The sequence below is a fragment of the Leuciscus leuciscus genome (assembly GCF_965113295.1).
Source record: "Leuciscus leuciscus genome assembly, chromosome: 21".
In the NCBI taxonomy this organism is placed as follows: Eukaryota; Metazoa; Chordata; class Actinopteri; order Cypriniformes; family Leuciscidae; genus Leuciscus; species Leuciscus leuciscus.
This window is the reverse complement of record NC_138745.1, coordinates 22,361,947-22,379,446: the sequence shown is the minus strand read 5'-3', so window position 1 is coordinate 22,379,446 and position 17,500 is coordinate 22,361,947. Positions and strand designations below refer to the sequence as shown.

The 17,500-nt window shown below is 38.9% G+C and overlaps 1 protein-coding gene and 1 long non-coding RNA gene across 3 annotated transcripts in view; one reads left to right on the top strand and one right to left on the bottom strand.

Annotated features, from left to right (window-relative positions):
* mpp7a (MAGUK p55 scaffold protein 7a) overlaps positions 1-17,500 on the top strand; it is a 128,468-nt gene that overhangs the window by 846 nt on the left and 110,122 nt on the right. The window lies entirely within an intron of this gene.
* Positions 1-17,500, bottom strand: part of LOC309485106 — a 167,730-nt gene that overhangs the window by 64,899 nt on the left and 85,331 nt on the right. The gene's annotated exons all lie outside the window — the stretch shown is intronic.

Below are 17,500 nucleotides of genomic sequence, written 5' to 3'. Positions count from 1 at the left end.
GTTTTATACTATAAGTTACTGCTAGAACTATACTATGCTTTGTTGTTGTTGTTGTTGTTGTTGTTGTTGTGATGCATGCTAGATAGAGATCAACTATTATTGGTAGCACTTTACAATAAGGTTTCGTTTGTAAACATTTGTTACTAGGCTAACGTTACATGAGGTAACATGAGCTTATTAATTTGTTTATTCATCATACACATTTATTAACGTAAACCCTAAAGTAAAAGTTACATATGTATGATCAAGTTAATATAAATGTTTTATACACACACAATGACTATGTTCCAGCCCTATACAAATACACTTTATACTCAAATAGAAGCTAATCAAATGGCATAGTCTAGGTTGTATATTTTGCAATTCCTGATCATCATGTGCATCTATCATATCTAAGGCCACTTGGACAATTCGCAAAACTGAGAAGAAATTCAAAACCAAACAAGCTGTACTATCCATTTCTTTGATAGGTTCAGCCCTCTGGGATCTTCCTTGGCAACAGACCATTTATATGGAAAAGCAGAAAAAGCAGTGTGATAGTTTATTCTGTGACCATGAGCAATTGCGATCTAGTGAAAATGGTTAATATTCAAGTAATGAAATGACTGAATGCACTCTAACCTTTGTTCAAATAGGTACTAAGAGGTTTTCAGTCCTGCTGCCCTGTGGGAAACGCTGGAGACAGTGGTTTGTTTGAGACTTGCTATCTGCTGTGTCAGATATCACTGCTCAGAAGTGCCCTGTCTGCACTCCCTCTGATTCCCCTCTTCTTGACCTCTTTACACACACTCACTCGTCGTATCGTAGTGTCAGTTGACAGGCTGACGTTACAGTCCATGTCCTGATCACTCCCTCTTTTGACGGTTGTAACCTTTTAGAATGCAAGTAATTAAACACAAGAGAGGGAATACAATGCCTTATGTGTGTGAGTGACTTTAGTTAAAGTCATTAGAGGTCAGTTAGCATAACTTTTTTCTGAGACTAGAATGCAGAGAATCCCCTACATCGCTTTGAATTCCATGTGTGTTGTGTACCGAAAGGAGGGAATGTGTTCTTTGGCGGTCCTGCAGGATTAGTGAAATATGAAGGACTGAAAATACACACTTGAAGTGGAGAAGAAATCACTGATGAGTTAAACTGAGGTGATATGCATAGACCATTTCAGGTCATCACCTGTTTTTGAACCTGAAACAAAGCTAATGTGTCTTGTAAACACATGTACTGGGGTCTAACTGCGATCATCAAACTGTGATTTCAAATTGGGACATGGCTTTTAATGCGAACAGGGAGTATTTACAGTTGGTCATTTAATGCACTTTTACTGTTTGGACGGCTACCATGACCATGTTAACGCTCTCCAAGATTCAATCATCAGTTGATGGATGCATCTGGCTGTTCAGGCTACATAAGCCACTTTTATGCACCGTCGGTCCGAACGGTTCTAGGAACCACAAGGTACGTTTCCAGTTGTTTCCACTTGAGCCTGGTACGGTACGGCACAGCACGATTAAAAATCGTTCTCGGCCCGGAATTCTCAGCACAGTGCTGAACCGTGAAGGTAGAATGTGTGTAGTGACGTTGCCATTCATGATTGGTCATAGGGATGTCACGATACCAAAATTCCAGTAATCGGTACCGATACCATTCAAATTTTACGGTTCTCGGTACCAATTTTGGTACCACAGCAAAATCTGTTGGAACTATTTTTCTATTTTAACTATTTGAAAAAAATATAAAATTCAATTCAATGACTTTAATTATGATGGTAATCATAAGTAAATAATACATATAAGCATTAAAGGCTACATGCTGTTTAAACGTAAATATTGCTTATAAAAAAATTCCATGGAGCTAAATCTACTGTACAGTAGCCTAATATAATTATTTCTGTCAATTTCTTCAAGTTAAACCGAACTTTTATTTTGACGGATTGACGTGAAGACCTTTCAGTTTCTGTGGTTGATATGACGATAGTTTTTTCTCAAATTAAACGGTAAAATGCTCATGTAGTGACTCTCAGAGTGGCTCTGGAGTTGAATTTCATCATGTCATCATATCGTGAGGCAGCAGAGACTCATAACAGCACGAGCGTCACTCGTGCTTCAGTGTGTGTGTGTGAGGTAAATGAAACCCTGCGTCTGCACCATTCATTCACACAGAGACAAGCAGAACATGCAGGGTTAATATTTAAATAGTCTTTTTGCAGTTTAATATACACAGGCACTATATTATATCGTGGTATATATCGGCTACAGACAGTGCTCCAAGTAAAAAAGTTAGTCTGGAGTCCCGCGCTTTGATAAAAACACTGAAGCGACTTAAAGCAGATGCCTATTAGTGGGAACCGAATATACCCGGTACTACAGAAATGTTGTTATCGTCACATTTTCAGTACCGACTTGGTACCGAAGTACCGGTACTTTGACAACACTAATTGGTCACTTGTCTGTTGCTTGGCTGGCTACCAGTTTCTCTGATAGCTGACTAATTGCGGTATTTGAGTGGCGTAAACACAAAGTAATAATACAATTTAAAAGAAATATCTGATCATCTCATGATATCAGTAAACCGTTGCGTGGCAATGACTGACGCATCAGTATTACATTCCAAATAGGTCCATTATCAGCCCCACAAGTGGAAAATGAAACCGTACTGGCTGGCCTGGATCGACACGGTTACGCAATGAGAACCGTTCAGCCAGACGGTGGATAAGCGGCTATGCTTTAACCTTACTTCTCCCAAACAGAATTATGTCAGCATACGGAAGTTTAGGAACCCCACAAGTGAGCGAGCAGAAGAGCGCGTTCAGCAGAAGATTTAGCTGCATTTCATTGGCATCATCATGACCGATGTGGACTCCAATATGATATAAGCATAAAAATAGTGGGTTTGATTTATATTCTTTTTTGCAGAGATGTATTTTAGTGACTATAAATGCGCTGTACAGAGATTGCAATCCGACTGTTCAAGACACAGGAAGCGACCTCCTTACTGTTCTATACTGTGTATGCGCAAAAGAGCTGTTCTGATGTTTACATGGTAAAGAAACACTGAGGGAATAAGGAAAACATTTTCTATGAGAAAGACTTCAACATGGTACTACACCCTTAAGCACAGATTGATGTAACCATGTGACTCTTCAGAGAGGCAGAATATGAACTAGAGCGCTATCTAATTCGTTGTCAGCTCACCTAGTCTGTGAAGTGGCACTGTGGCAGAACAGGTGTCTAATGGCTTTGTGTTAGCTGGCCCTGTGTGTGGCCCAGCATTACTGGGATTCCTGTGCTGTTGTTTCTGTAGTGGTGAGGTCGAAGCTGAGGGAGAGAGAGAAGTCTTGGAATGTGGGATGTGAGAGGTTTTGAGCTGCAGCAGAGGTTTAGTGTCTTTAAACAAAAGATTATATATAATAAATCCATATTTTATATGCATGTATACCTTGTGCTTTTATTCATTCCACTGACCTGCATCTTGTTTTTGTTTTGTTTTTTTTTCCTTGTTTTTTTTACAGCAAAAATGCATTCTTTGTGAACCGGCCTTAACACATGCGTTTTATTTCTCAGCTGTTTACATTCACTTTTTACGAGGATACTTGCCAATATGGGCATTTTTGACATCATTGTGTGTGAATATGTCCGTTCAAACACAAGAACAAGGGAAAGAGGACTCAATTCAGCAGTGCAACATATGAAAAGACAATGCAGAAAAGCAGAGCGCATGTGGCGGAAGACAAAACTTGTAGTCCATTATAACATCTACAAAGACAGCCTGCATGCTTTCAATATGGAACTAGGCAAAGCTAGACAGACTTTCTTCTCAAATATTATAAACAGCAATTTAAACAACACACGCAATCTTTTTGCTACTGTAGAGAGACTGACAAACCCCCCAAGCCAGATTCCTAGTGAAATGCTCTCAAACAGCAAGTGCAGTGAGTTTGCTTCTTTCTTCTCTGAGAAAATCAATAATATCAGAAAGGTGATCAGCACATCCTTGAGTTGCACTGGGGTCAGACAGATCAGACCACCTGAGAAAGTAGTTACTATGTCTGACTTCAAAGAAATTGATGGCAAAATTTTGGAAGAAACCGTACAACACCTTAAAACATCAACATGCGCCCTTGACACACTTCCCACATCTTTTTTCAAAAGTGTGCTAAACAGTTTAGAAGCAGATCTTCTAGAAGTGGTAAATGCCTCACTTCTCTCTGGGAGTTTTCCAAACTCCCTGAAAACTGCAGTTGTCAAGCCCCTCCTGAAAAAGAGCAATCTGGATAAGACCATATTAAGCAACTATAGACCGATCTCAAATCTTCCTTTCATAGGCAAGCTCATTGAAAAAGTTATCTTCAATCAGCTGAACAAATTCTTAAGCTCGAATGGATACTTTGACAATTTTCAATCTGGTTTCCGACCGCACCACAGCACAGAGACAGCGCTCATAAAGATAATAAATGATATTCGCTTAAATACCGATTAGGGATGGCTCGATACCACAATTTTGGTTTCGGTACGATACCAGAACCTAATACCTCGGTATCGATACTAAATCGATACCACAGGTGACAAATAACCGGCCTCAAAATTTAAGTGAATTGAAACAATTTTATTAAAAAAACACTGCTTGAAACTCAGCAGTACCGAATGTGCAAACAAAAAGTATCAAAATGTAAAAAAAATAAAAAAAAGTCAGGGAACAGGGAACATGTATATAGTATTATACATGTTATAATACTGTTAGGTCAGGTTACCTATGAATGTTGACAAATGTAGCTTAATTGTAAAGTGTTATTCTAACATTCATATTAGTAATATCCATATTACTACTATTACTCTTTCTCTCTCGGCTGATTCCTAGGGGTCGCCACAGCGGCAGTGATATGCCATTCATTTTACTATCACTAATACTAAAATTAATATTACTAATCTCTTTATTCATTCAAATTCAATTAATATATGATTGTTTGAAAGTGCAAAAATTATGAGACCTAAACTTCATTGGTTCTAGCGTGTCATGCAAGCACATTTGAGCTTTCGTGTTTACCGTATCATATTTAATTGATAAGCTTTTATGTATGTGCGCTGATAAGCGTTGTGAATAGAAGTCTAAATTAAATCAGTTGAATGATGCTCACCTGTCGATCTCTGAACTCTTTGAACAAGTCAGGATGAGCAAGTGACAAGTGATTAGCTAGATTGTGTTGCCTCCCGTGGCTAATTTAAAGCAGCGTTTGTAGAGTGGTGCATTGAGGTCTGTTGCTTTACCTTTCTCATTACTTTTGTAGGCAAAGTAATGCCATTTCACTCCTACTGCTCTCTTTATTTATTAATTTCGGGAATGTAGAATGAGCTTCATCTGTTTGATCCATCGTGTTCCTCCGTTGTCACCGTTTGCCGGTTTTGCGTGACCCGCGTCAGTTTGGGTAGCGCACTGCCGCCTAGCGGTGAACTTCAAAACAGCAGCACATCAAATACCGAATTGAGCAAAATCATGATATTGTACCGTTTGAAATATAATATATACCGGTATTTTTGCAGTACCGGTATACCGCGCATCCCTAATACTGATTCAGGAAAATTATCAGTGCTGGTACTACTCGACCTCAGTGCTGCATTTGACACTGTCGATCATAACATACTTCTTGACAGGCTGGAAAACTGGGTGGGGCTTTCTGGGATAGTCCTAAAATGGTTCAGGTCATACTTAGATGGGAGAGGTTATTATGTGAGTATAGGAGACCATAAGTCTGAGTGGGCATCCATGACATGCGGAGTCCCTCAAGGCTCAATTCTTGCGCCACTCCTGTTCAACCTGTATATGCTCCCAATGAGCCAAATAATGAGAAATAACCAAATTGCTTACCACAGCTATGCAGACGACACACAGCTGTACTCAGCCCTATCGCCTAACGATTACAGCCCCATTGACTCCCTGTGCCGATGCATTGACGAAGTCAACAGTTGGATGTGTCAAAACTTTCTTCAATTAAACAAAGACAAAACTGAAGTTATTGCGTTTGGAAACAAAGATGAAGTTCTCAAAGTGAACGCATACCTTCACTCTAGGGGTCAAACAACTAAACATCAAGTCAGGAATCTTGGTGTGACACTAGAGTCAGACCTTAGTTTCAGTAGTCATGTCAAAGCAATAACTAAATCAGCATACTATCATCTGAAAAATATTGCAAGAATTAGATGCTTTGTTTCCAGACAAGACTTAGAGAAACTTGTGCATGCTTTCATCACCAGCAGGGTGGATTATTGTAATGGACTCCTCACTGGCCTTCCCAAAAAGACCATAAGACAGTTGCAGCTCATACAGAACGCTGCCGCCAGGATTCTGAGCAGAACCAGAAAATATGAACATATCACACCAGTCCTCAGGTCTTTACACTGGCTCCCAGTTAGATTTAGGATTGATTTTAAAGTATTATTACTGGTATATAAATCATTCAATGGCCTAGGACCTCAATACATTGCAGATATGCTCACTGAATATAAACCCAACAGATCACTCAGATCATTAGGATCATATCAGCTAGAAATACCAAGGGTTCATTCTAAACATGGTGAGTCTGCTTTTAGCTATTATGCCAGCCACAGCTGGAACCAGCTTCCAGAAGAGATCAGATGTGCTCCTACAGTGGTCACATTCAAATCCAGACTCAAAACACTTCTGTTTAGCTGTGCATTTACTGAATGAGCACTGTGCCGCTGTTCGTCCGACTGTTTGTACTGTACTGTATTTTACTCTATTTTTCTAAACTGTTTTAATTATTCTTATTTCTTTTAATTATTTTAATTTCTCCTATGTCAGCAGGGCATTTAGCCCGTAACTGTAAATGCCCACTCAGAAGGTGATAATGTGAAAGTGACGTGTATTAATGTGGGTTTGAAAGTAGAACAGTATTTAAATAACGATATTAAAGTTTTCGTCTGAGAAAGAATGCGAACGCAGTGCTAAAGTGCTAAAGAAAGTGAAAAGAACGTGTGAGTAAATGAGGGAGAAAAGAAAGTTAAAGGAAAGTTGATAGATGGAAGTCGTAAGAAGATTGAAGGTTAAAAGAAGGTTGAAAGATTTAAGTCTTAAGGGAATCCTTTGAAAGAAAGATCTATAATAATATTCTTTTTAAATTTTTTTTAAAAGTACTGTATTTTATTTTATTTTTCTAAACTGTTTTAATTATTCTTATTTCTTTTCATTATTTTAATTTCTTCTATGTAAAGCACTTTGAATTGCCATTGTGTATGAAATGTGCTATATAAATAAACTTGCCTTGCCTTGCCTTGCCTATTTGCACGCTGTCTGTCGGCTTTCTGGGTGCACACTTTGAATGTGTGTTGCGCACACTTTGAATGTGTGTTGCGCACACACAACTTCTCAGTTATCTTTTCTTCTTGCACTTGAATATTTCAATTGGGGAAGCTTAAAAACGTGTGAAAATGATCAACTTTAGTGACAATGCAGCAAGAGACACTTCCATCTACTTTCCTGAGCGTCATTCGTGCCCCGGGCCATCGAACAGTCCTTATTGTCAAACCATGGGTCTCATTCTCTGGATTTTGGTGTTTTATTAAGGGAAGTTTTAAATATGAGCTGTGCGTTGGCCTTGGTTCCTCATCATTAACTGAGGGGGAAGTAAGTGAGCAGTTCAGTTGTTTAAAAGAATGTGGTGTAAAGGTCATACCCTGCAGAGTTAGCAGTAATACATTTGTCATCACTATATCTTGCAGTGTGTCAGAGCTCAGGTGTTCTTTTCAAAGAGCTCTGCTGCTTTTAGACTACACAGCAGCATCTGAATCAGTGGTTCAGTTTTGCTGACATGCACATTATTCCACAGATCTGCTGCGTATTTCCCATCTGGCCAGCCTGTGTCTGTTATTCCTTGTACACTTATACTTATAGATCAGAAAATGTTGCGCTGCCAGTGCTGTTTAATAGCCATTTCAGATCGATCACTGTCAGCTCAAACTCACTTTGGGACCAGGAAAATTGTGGCAGCATACATACAAAATTCACCTCTTATAAGGTCTTCAATTGAACTTGACTTGATATATGTGCTCCTGTTCTGCAGACCAGTCGTGTCTCTGCCTCTTCAGCACTTCATGTGAAAACTGATCCCAAGCAGGCTGTAAAGAAGGTGCTTCTTCAGACATGCAGGAGGCTCGTACAACTCAAAGCCCATAAACTCTTGAAAAGGAAAGCAGTATGATGTGAAGCCTCCTGTAATGCATCGTTCTACTTATCAAGTTCAAGACTTGTGGAGAGTCAAGCGTGTTAGGATGAGCTTGTAACATTGATGGAGATGTCGCGCGTGGTTGTATCCCAGTGTGTTTTATTTATGAGAGTTTTCCCATGGACTACTTCATGCATCATAACTTCACTCTGCTCAGCACTGCTTTTAATAATTTAGTGATACCATAGTGAAGAACGGAGGAACAAGAAGACTAAAATAATCCATCCACTGTTACTTTGTAAACCTGCATTTAAAAAAAAAGGACCTAAAGGAATCATTTACTCACCTTCATGTCATTCCAAAACCTTCTTGTGTGGAACATAAATGAGGATGTTTTGAGAAATGTCTAACTGTTTTTGTGCACATGTTGGAAGACAATGGGCTCCAATGTTGTTTGTTTTCCAGCATTGTTTAAAATATCTTTTGTGTTCTGCAGAAGTCATACAGTTTTGGAATGACATGAGGGTGACTAAATGATAACAGAATTGGAAAAAAAAAAATTTGGGGGGTACATATTATACCTTTACTACCAGATTATTTGCAGCCGATAAAGACAAATTCACAAATGCCTGAAGATTCTGTTAGAAAATGAAGTGTTTCACTGTCTGTAACTTCTATAGTCATGTCTGTACTCTGTTCTTTTACTACATTCTGTCTTCTCCTCTGCAACATTTAGCCCTGCTCTACAAAAGTTTTGTTGGCTTGGCGCTCTGTTCGGAATGCTGCTGATAATACTGACAACATTTGACGTGGCGTCTTATTCTTCTCATCCACGTCTGTGGTCTGCTGGTTCTTTTCGTGTTCTGAGTCTTTAGACATACTGTCAGTGTGTGTGTCTTGGGTCTTTTGAGTATGTTCCTGTATAGAAGTTTGTGCAATTAGTTTGTGGCTTTCTGTCTACCAGTTAGTAATCCTCTCGTTATAGGCAGCTGTCTGAAGTGGTTTTTGGCTGTGGCCTCAGCTCTTTGAGATCTCACTCAAAACACTGGGCCTCACTCCAGACCCCCCACACTAGACCCCAGGTTTGAGTTCAACAGTAGCCAGGCCCCCAGGCCAAAAACTCTGCTACAGACCCTCAGTCTACTGCTGCCAAATATCTTGCTGTTTTCCCAATGCCTAGATTGTGAATTTGTTTGTGAATTAATGAGCATGAAATCGCCAAGAGAAAGTGAAGGATTGTGGATGTGTGGATTAAGCTTTCTGAGGGTGGCCTTGACATGTGACCAGTCAAAGCAAGTCAGCAGGTGATTTCTTACGGTGATTTCTTGCATCACTCCTATGTGTAAATTACTTGTGTAATAATGTGATTGCTCAAATTAAAGAAATCACACACAAGTTTATCTTCCCACTGTGAGATTTTGCGGTATTAAGGTGCAGTCAAATCATTGTAAAGCTTATTTTAATGGTGCTATTGGCAAAGGTTCAAGTTTGTCACATGAATTTGCAGAGTTGACCAATAAAAATTTGCCCAAATTTCCCTAATGTGACTGCACCTTTATTCTGAAAAAACCATTGCCAGTGGAGGATTAGCTTGTTACTCCAGTGTCAGTGGCTCTAAAGCAGATTGGTTTATTTGCTTAATTAGTTAATTGATCTAAGTCAGTTTATCTGATTTGATAAGCTTTTTTTTTGTGTGTTCCAATCTTCTAATAATAAAAGGTGACAAGCAAGCAACACAAATGCTTCAAATGAGCTTGGAGTTGTATCCAAAAGGTGTTGAGAGCCAAAATGTCTCGTCAAGACCACAAATACACCACAGTTTATATTTTCCAGATTTTTTGCGCAAGTTATCATCTGGTCTGAACTCTGAACCATTTTCCACCTTCCCTTCCAAAAATATAAAGAAGAGTAATGCTTTATTTATGTGATATTTGAGCTTCCTTCAGGACTGGGATCACAAATGTCTCCTCTCTGCTCCGAGAGGAAGCTGCAAATATTGAGCCACAGCGTAATTTGAAACTAGCTTTATCCCACCGCCCTGTTTTTAGATGCCGTTTATGGCTTGTTGGCTGAAAACATCCAAAAATCCATAACGTCTCCAGAGTCTCTGGTTAACAGGTGTGTTATATTAATGGCAGAGACATGTGCTAGCCTATAGATTTAGATATTTCTAGAGCCTATAGATTTAGGCTCTCTCCAGTCTTAGACTCTGTTTTTAAGTCTTTTTAAGTAATCTGACACAGAGGCTGTTCCAAAAGGTAGGCAATATAGTTATACTGCTTTCTAAGAGACCCCAAATTATAAAGAAAAGATGCATCTTTATAAAATTTTAACTGTACAGTATGTAGCCTTTGCAGAGAATGTCATCCCACAATGCACTACAAGCTCAGAGAAACATACATCCTACAGATGCTATAGTCATTACTTTTTTTATATTTCTTGGTACTGAATATCTAATTAAAATGCACAATTTTGTACCATTTTATTTTTACTTACTGTGCACTGTTTTATGCTTATCAGTTATATGCTTTCTAGAGAGATGAATCTTCTCTTCCCTCATGATTTAAATCAATTACAATTCAGAAGGTAACGATTCTTGATGTGTAACGAATCACGATGCATTTCCTCCATTATTATCCGTTATTTTATAAATAATAATTATATTGATAATCACAATAATCAATTCTTATTTTGCTTTAATGCATAATTGTTCACATCAGCAATGCATTGTTAAAGGGGTCATGAACTGGCTTTTTATTTGTTATTGTTGTCTGAGGTCAATTTATGACGTTCGCTTGGTTTTTACATTGAAAAACATCAAAATGAATAAGTAATAGGCTCCTCCGCTCCTGAAACGCTCGGTTTTTATGGGCTAAGCCGCATTGAAGACTGGGGAAGTAAACGCCCACTGCTATGATTGGATAACAGTTTTGCCTATTATAATGAGTTTCATGTAATGCGTGAATCGGTGGGCGGGGCTAAACAGGCAGTGTTGAAATAGGCGTTGATCTTCTGCGGAGGTGGTGTTTGATACCCTTTGATGTCATAGATCCCCACTTCGTTCGCTGTGCCTGCCTGGTATCAATAAGTTTTCAGCTTTCCAAGGAAGTTTTCAGTTCTGAAACTTACAGGATTTTCTTATTGTATGATGACCTCTTATGTCAAAAGCTCAAGGAAAATTTTATTTCTCAGTTCATCACCCCTTTAAAACAAATGTATTCCTCTGTACTAATACTAAGTATCACTTTGTTAGCTTAACTACATGCTGATGACGACACATTATTGAAATCAATTGTAGGTTTATTTTCCTGTGCACTTTGAAATGCAGACCGGTATTTACATGGAACACAGAGTAGCTGCCTATAGGTAGGGTGTTCCAAATTGGCCCCTTATTAGGTTCCAATTCAGTTAGGATGCTTCTTTAGAAACTAGCTGTTTATACAGTTGACGACAGTTCATCTCACTAGGTCCTTAGTATAAATCATGCTTTCAACCCTTTATGCACACATTGGCAATAGAATCACCATTGGTTAGTAATTTTTTGTTTTGTTTTCAGACTTTTGATGGTCACAGAAACATTCATTCCAAATCAGCTCTTCACAAAATTACACTGATTTTCTTGAAGATATACCATTCGAAAGCATCAGATAATCTAGTGTTTTAGTATATAACTTAAAGGCAGGGTAGGCAGGATTTTTCTAAAAAACTTTTTCTCAAATTCAGGGTTTTTCCTGGCTCAAAATGAGGCGGAGGTGGTAAAATCCTAATAATGTAATAATAAGGTAATAAAATTTTTATTTTTCGTAAATCATAATATAGCCTAATGTGTTTCCCACATTATTTTTGTGGGTGGAGCTTGGTACCTCTAGGGGGGTCCGGGGGCATGCTCCCCCTGAAGAAAATTTTGTACATTTTAAAGATAAATTCATTAATCTGGTGCACTTTGAGTCACCCCAATCCACTGTTAAAAATAAATAATCCACCTGCAAACCGCCCATAATCTTTGATTTAGATATCTGCATCTGATCATCATATTACAATTATTCATATTCTCAGTGTTAAGCATGAATGCAAATGCATGAATTAGTCCTTGATGGTAACATATCACACTGAATTTGGCTAATTAAAAATGAATATTTATTTAAAATAAAAGTTCTCCTTTTGGCAAAATTACATTTCCTTAATAGCCTAAACAGAGGCTTTACTCCCTTTAAACTTAAATTGTCAATGTTTCATTACATCACGGTTTGAAAACACTCAGAATAATTTTTTGTACCTTTTATAAAGGGCATTTTTTCCATAAATGTTTGCTCCATTTCTCATTTCAAATTCTTAAATTTGATCAATATACATTCAATTAAAATAATAAGACACTAGGCTGTTACCAATCAAATTAAATACTTTACATTTAAAAATTATAACTGTATTAAATGAGATTATTTTAAATATTTTTGAATATACAAAAAAGGAATGTTGAAAATAATGATACTTTGAAACTAAACCGCCAGTAGGAGGCGGCAGGCGACCGTCTTAATGAGCGAGCCATTCAGTCATTAATTCAAACGATTCGTTCAAAAGGCTGATTTATTCAGAACGAGGCAGTTTATGAATAGGTAATTGAATCTTTGACTCAACCCATTCGTTCAAAACGCTGAATCATTCAGTAATGAAACACGGCTGAGTGTTGCTGTGAGATTCGCGACGGTTCTGCGGTGATCTTTGTTTGGAACTATTTTTGCTGCTGAAACAGAACAATAACAGTCATTGCGTCTAAAATGTAAGTGACTTAATTTTAACTATTTGTTTATTGAACTGTTATGAAATCAGTCTCGGTTTCCGTCTTGATGGCATTCAGGAAAACATCACTCAGGTCGTGTGTAGCCTAGGCTATATATTGTTTCTTAACTCTGTTATAAATAACAGCGCAAGCCTCAACAGCGCAACTTTGTTACCGTCAGTAGCCTACTTACATTAAATGAAATAAAACAGAATCATCCTCACGTTTTCGGTGATTCCTTAGTTATTTTTTTATTTTTATATTAAAATTTGTTTTAATCAGGGCATTTGTCCAGATGGGCTACAATTCTCTCTCGCTTTTCCCTTCAAATAAAGAAAAAACACACGTGTCCCGGACACATTCTATGGTCCCGGACAAGTGTTATTGTCGAGTCCTGATATGTTTTCCTTGATTTGTTTTCCCTGAAGAGAATTACGTTGTTGAAAACGAAAGTAGAGTGACGCACGTTCATTGCGTTTCAGCGTGATGAGAGTTCCGTGTCTTTATTAAACTCAACACATTATATCTGTCATCCACCCTCGAATAATTGGAATGGAATGTTTTTTTTATTAGGCTACTTGACCCGCGGACCGCGCAGCACTATACGGTTTGAGAATGGACACAAGCAGTAACCGCAACAGAACCGTCACGGTGGAAAAAGTGTATCTGACCATGACTGTCTGTCCGAGTTTTGTCGAGAGCCGGAGGCGGCACGAAATTTGACGAAGGCGGCCGCCTCATAATTCTCTATGCAGGAAAAACCCTGAAATTTGTTTAAACTGTCTTTATACGTGTATAATTAAAATGTAAGTACTCTGAAAAAGAGAGTATAAAAATCGAGTGTCTGTAGTCCTCTCAGGGCTGCAATAAACACAGCTACTTATTTCCGTTCGGAATGAAATGATTGGCTGGGCGACTGTCATTCTCCCTCGCTACCATGGCTACCACCCCTGCTGCTACAGGAGCTGCCCACATGCGCGCACCCATTTGACTCGAGGAGGGGAAGAGGCATGGAGAGAGGCACGGAAGCTAGGAAGAATCACAATTATGGCAGAGAAAGAGCAGTCAAAATTCCCAGTACCATACAGTCAGTGAAGGCAAACAAGGCAAAAAAAGGAACTAGTAAGGTAGAAAGGTAGGCTACTTGTCTCCGGAGTGTAACGTTAGTCCTCATCAGAGCCAACAGTGCTTTCATCATGGAAGCTCTTGCATGCAAAACACAGTATATGTTATGAATCTTACACGAAATTCACCTTCATCACAGTGTAACTGATGGTAATGGGAAAACGTGCATCAATGCAACCTGTTTTTAGCTTTGCCTTATGTTACTAGCTTGTTACAGAATCAAACTCAATATATTTTAAACTTTACCAGTATCGATATGCTAGCTTGATAGTGAGTACTAACAGCCATGTTAGTTGTTTATATTCATAATGATAAAGTTAGGTAGGCTATGTTATTACATGTGATTCTGACATGATGTCACTACATGCACTGCGCTCCTCTCTGCTCAGCGCTGGCAAACGCGGCCTCCAGCTGAGCGGTCGGCATCGCGCGTTCATCTGTTTTGGGGGCGTGGCTTTGGAAGGAGCCCAGAAGGGAGGGGGTGGGAGTGAATGGAATAAGTAGCTGTGTTTATTGCAGCCCTGAGAGGACTAAAGAGTTTAAACTAATTTTGGAAAAAGTTTTTTAGAAAAATCCTGCCTACCCTGCCTTTAAGTGATTAGAACTAAAATGTGGCAACTATGTGAATGAAATGCATGTTTGTCCTATTAAACAGAATTGAGAGAATTATGGGCTGGTGGTGAGGCTTAGTACCCTGGTAAACCAGAGTTCTCGCGAGAGCACAAGTTGAATTTGCTCAGCGAGTTACTCTGGTGTCGAGCCATGGAGCTCATTAAATATGCCCCTCGATCTGAGCTGCACCAATCACATCGGGTTATCTGATATAGGCGGGCCAGAGGCGAGCTAAACAGATGACGACAGCGTGTGACGTCGAAGTAATCAGTAAACATTGCAAGATGCCTATGGATAAATAGCAGTGGTTTGAAACGGCTTTGGCCGCTACAATGAACGAGTTAGACTTGGCTTTTTCCCAAAAGAGGAACAGAAGACGGCGCTCGAATCGTTCCTTTGCAAGTAGGGTGTTTTTGCTGTTTTGCCGACCGGAAGAGTATAATCTACCAGTTAGCTCCCCTGGTAGCTAAGCGTATGGGGTTTATTGTTGTGATTGGTCGTAGTGTTATCCAATTGTGTGCTGTGAGATTTTCAAATGCATGCCCCTCGAGCTGGCCGATTTTCATTGATCGACACCAGACCATTAATATTTTAGATTTAGGTCTGGATTTCCAGGCTAGAGGCTTAGGGCATTATTATTCAATGTTTAGACTAACAATAATACAAATAAATTATTACTAATAATGATATAAACAGTATTAAGTTCTGACTGGCTGCCTGATGAATAATAATCATGTTGTCTGCGTTCACTCTGATTTGCTGAATCTTAGGATCAAGTTTTTTTTGTGCCCCCAATCCGATCCAAGTCATTTGATATTGAGTGTGCTGATACTGAGCCCTGGGCTGCGTTCAGCCCCGGCAAAACGTTGCACAACGTTTTTTAAACAGAAACGGTGATGCGTTGAACACACTGTTCTGATGACGCAAGAGTTGCAACTATGGCAGCTGAGAAGGCTCATTCTTTGTGTTCTTTGTGAAGAATTTTCTGAGCCTGATGAAGTCGGTATAAATATGTGTTTAATACTACAAAATATGCTCGATGTTACAGTTACTGCACTTGCCGCCCAGAACAAAAGAGAACATCCCAATCGAGTGAAGGGATTGCTGAAACTGAAATGGAAGCACACATCTTACCTAATTCAGACTAAAATACATCTATTTAGCCTCACATACTGACTTTATTTGTAGGTCATACTGTTTTAATACCCTGTATTTTCTTTCTCATTTTTAGGAAAAGCACTTAATTACCATTGTTTATTTCTATACCAAATGTCATACACTTGCAATGAAGCTAAAAATATAAACAACTACATCATTATGTTGATATCCTATATTTTTACAATAAAACTTACGACAAACATGTCTTCTAATATCCTCAGTTGTTGCGTATACCGAGCTGCATCGAACACATTTGTAAATTACTTTCCTTGAACCCATTGTGCAAGTTCACTTTAATACCCCGTGTTTTATATACATGTTGCTGCTGATTGGACTGCAGTTCTGACACACCCACCAAACAAGAGAAAACGTATCTCAAACCCCGTTGCACACCGGTGTACGCCGTTTCCAGGAAACATGACGTTCAACCCGGAAACCGTAGCAAAACGTTGCGCACCGTTTTGAACTTGAACATGCCCCTGGTCCAATACTGGTATTTTCCTAGTGCTAGGTGGACACTTCAAGAACATTAAAGTCATAAAAAGGGGTGCGTGGCAAGGCTAAGGGATAGTGTACAATCAGCAGTAAGGTAGGGATGCTCCGATCCGCCTTTTTTCGATATCGATTCCGATGGCTTCAGTATTGGCTGATACTGAGTACCGATCCAATAAAATTAAATAAAAACGTGCTGAATTACCTAATAAACTGACTGAATGCCTGGGATCATTCTTTTGTCCAAGGCATCAGGCTTGACTTAAAGGGTTGGTTTAATGCCCTTTTCAGAAGATGTAAAATAAGTCTCTGTTGTCCCCAGAGTGAGTATGTGAAGTTTTAGCTCAAAATACCCCACAGATATTCTTATATAGCATGTTAAAATTTTCAATTTTTGAGGGTGAGCAAAAACGCACCGTTTTGTGTCTGTTCCTTTAAATGCAAATGAGCTGCTGCTCCCGGAACAGGGGGCGGCGCTTCAACAGCTTGCACTCACACAGACATGCACTGAAAATTTCAAAAACGTTTAGCCTTTTTGTTCAAACCGGATTCAGACAATGATGGAGAGACTCAAGAAGAGGTGACAACATGTAGAATGCATCAGGACATTTCTGAATGGTTAGTTGATGAATTTATGTAGCTTATGTGTAGTTATCTTCTAGTCATTGATTACAGTCATCAGATTGTTATGCAAAAGAAACCTCTGCAGGGTGATACAACATGTCACTGTGAAGTTGTCCAGCTTATTATGGTGCTGCCACAAGTAAATAATTGAACACAAAATATTAATTCGGTATATTTTATTACCTCAAGATGACTTGCAGTACCCGCTTGAATGGTCTTTTCAGTTGTTGCGGTTGTTGTCATGTTATAATAGACCGTTTGGGTGAACAATTATTAATGACAGAAATTTCCTTTCTGGGTGAACTAACTTAAGGCCATATGATTTTCGTGATGCGAGGAATCCACAATCCAGTCATGAAAATGGAATTTCCAGTATAATACATATGTCACGTAAAATGCACACATGGATGAAGGAATAAATCGAAAGTAGAGCTGTACAATAAATAAAACCGCGACATGGCAATATTAAAGCGTAAAAATATATAATCGGCTTGATCTTTGTGTCTCTGTGAACGAGTGGCACCGTTTCGTCTACTACA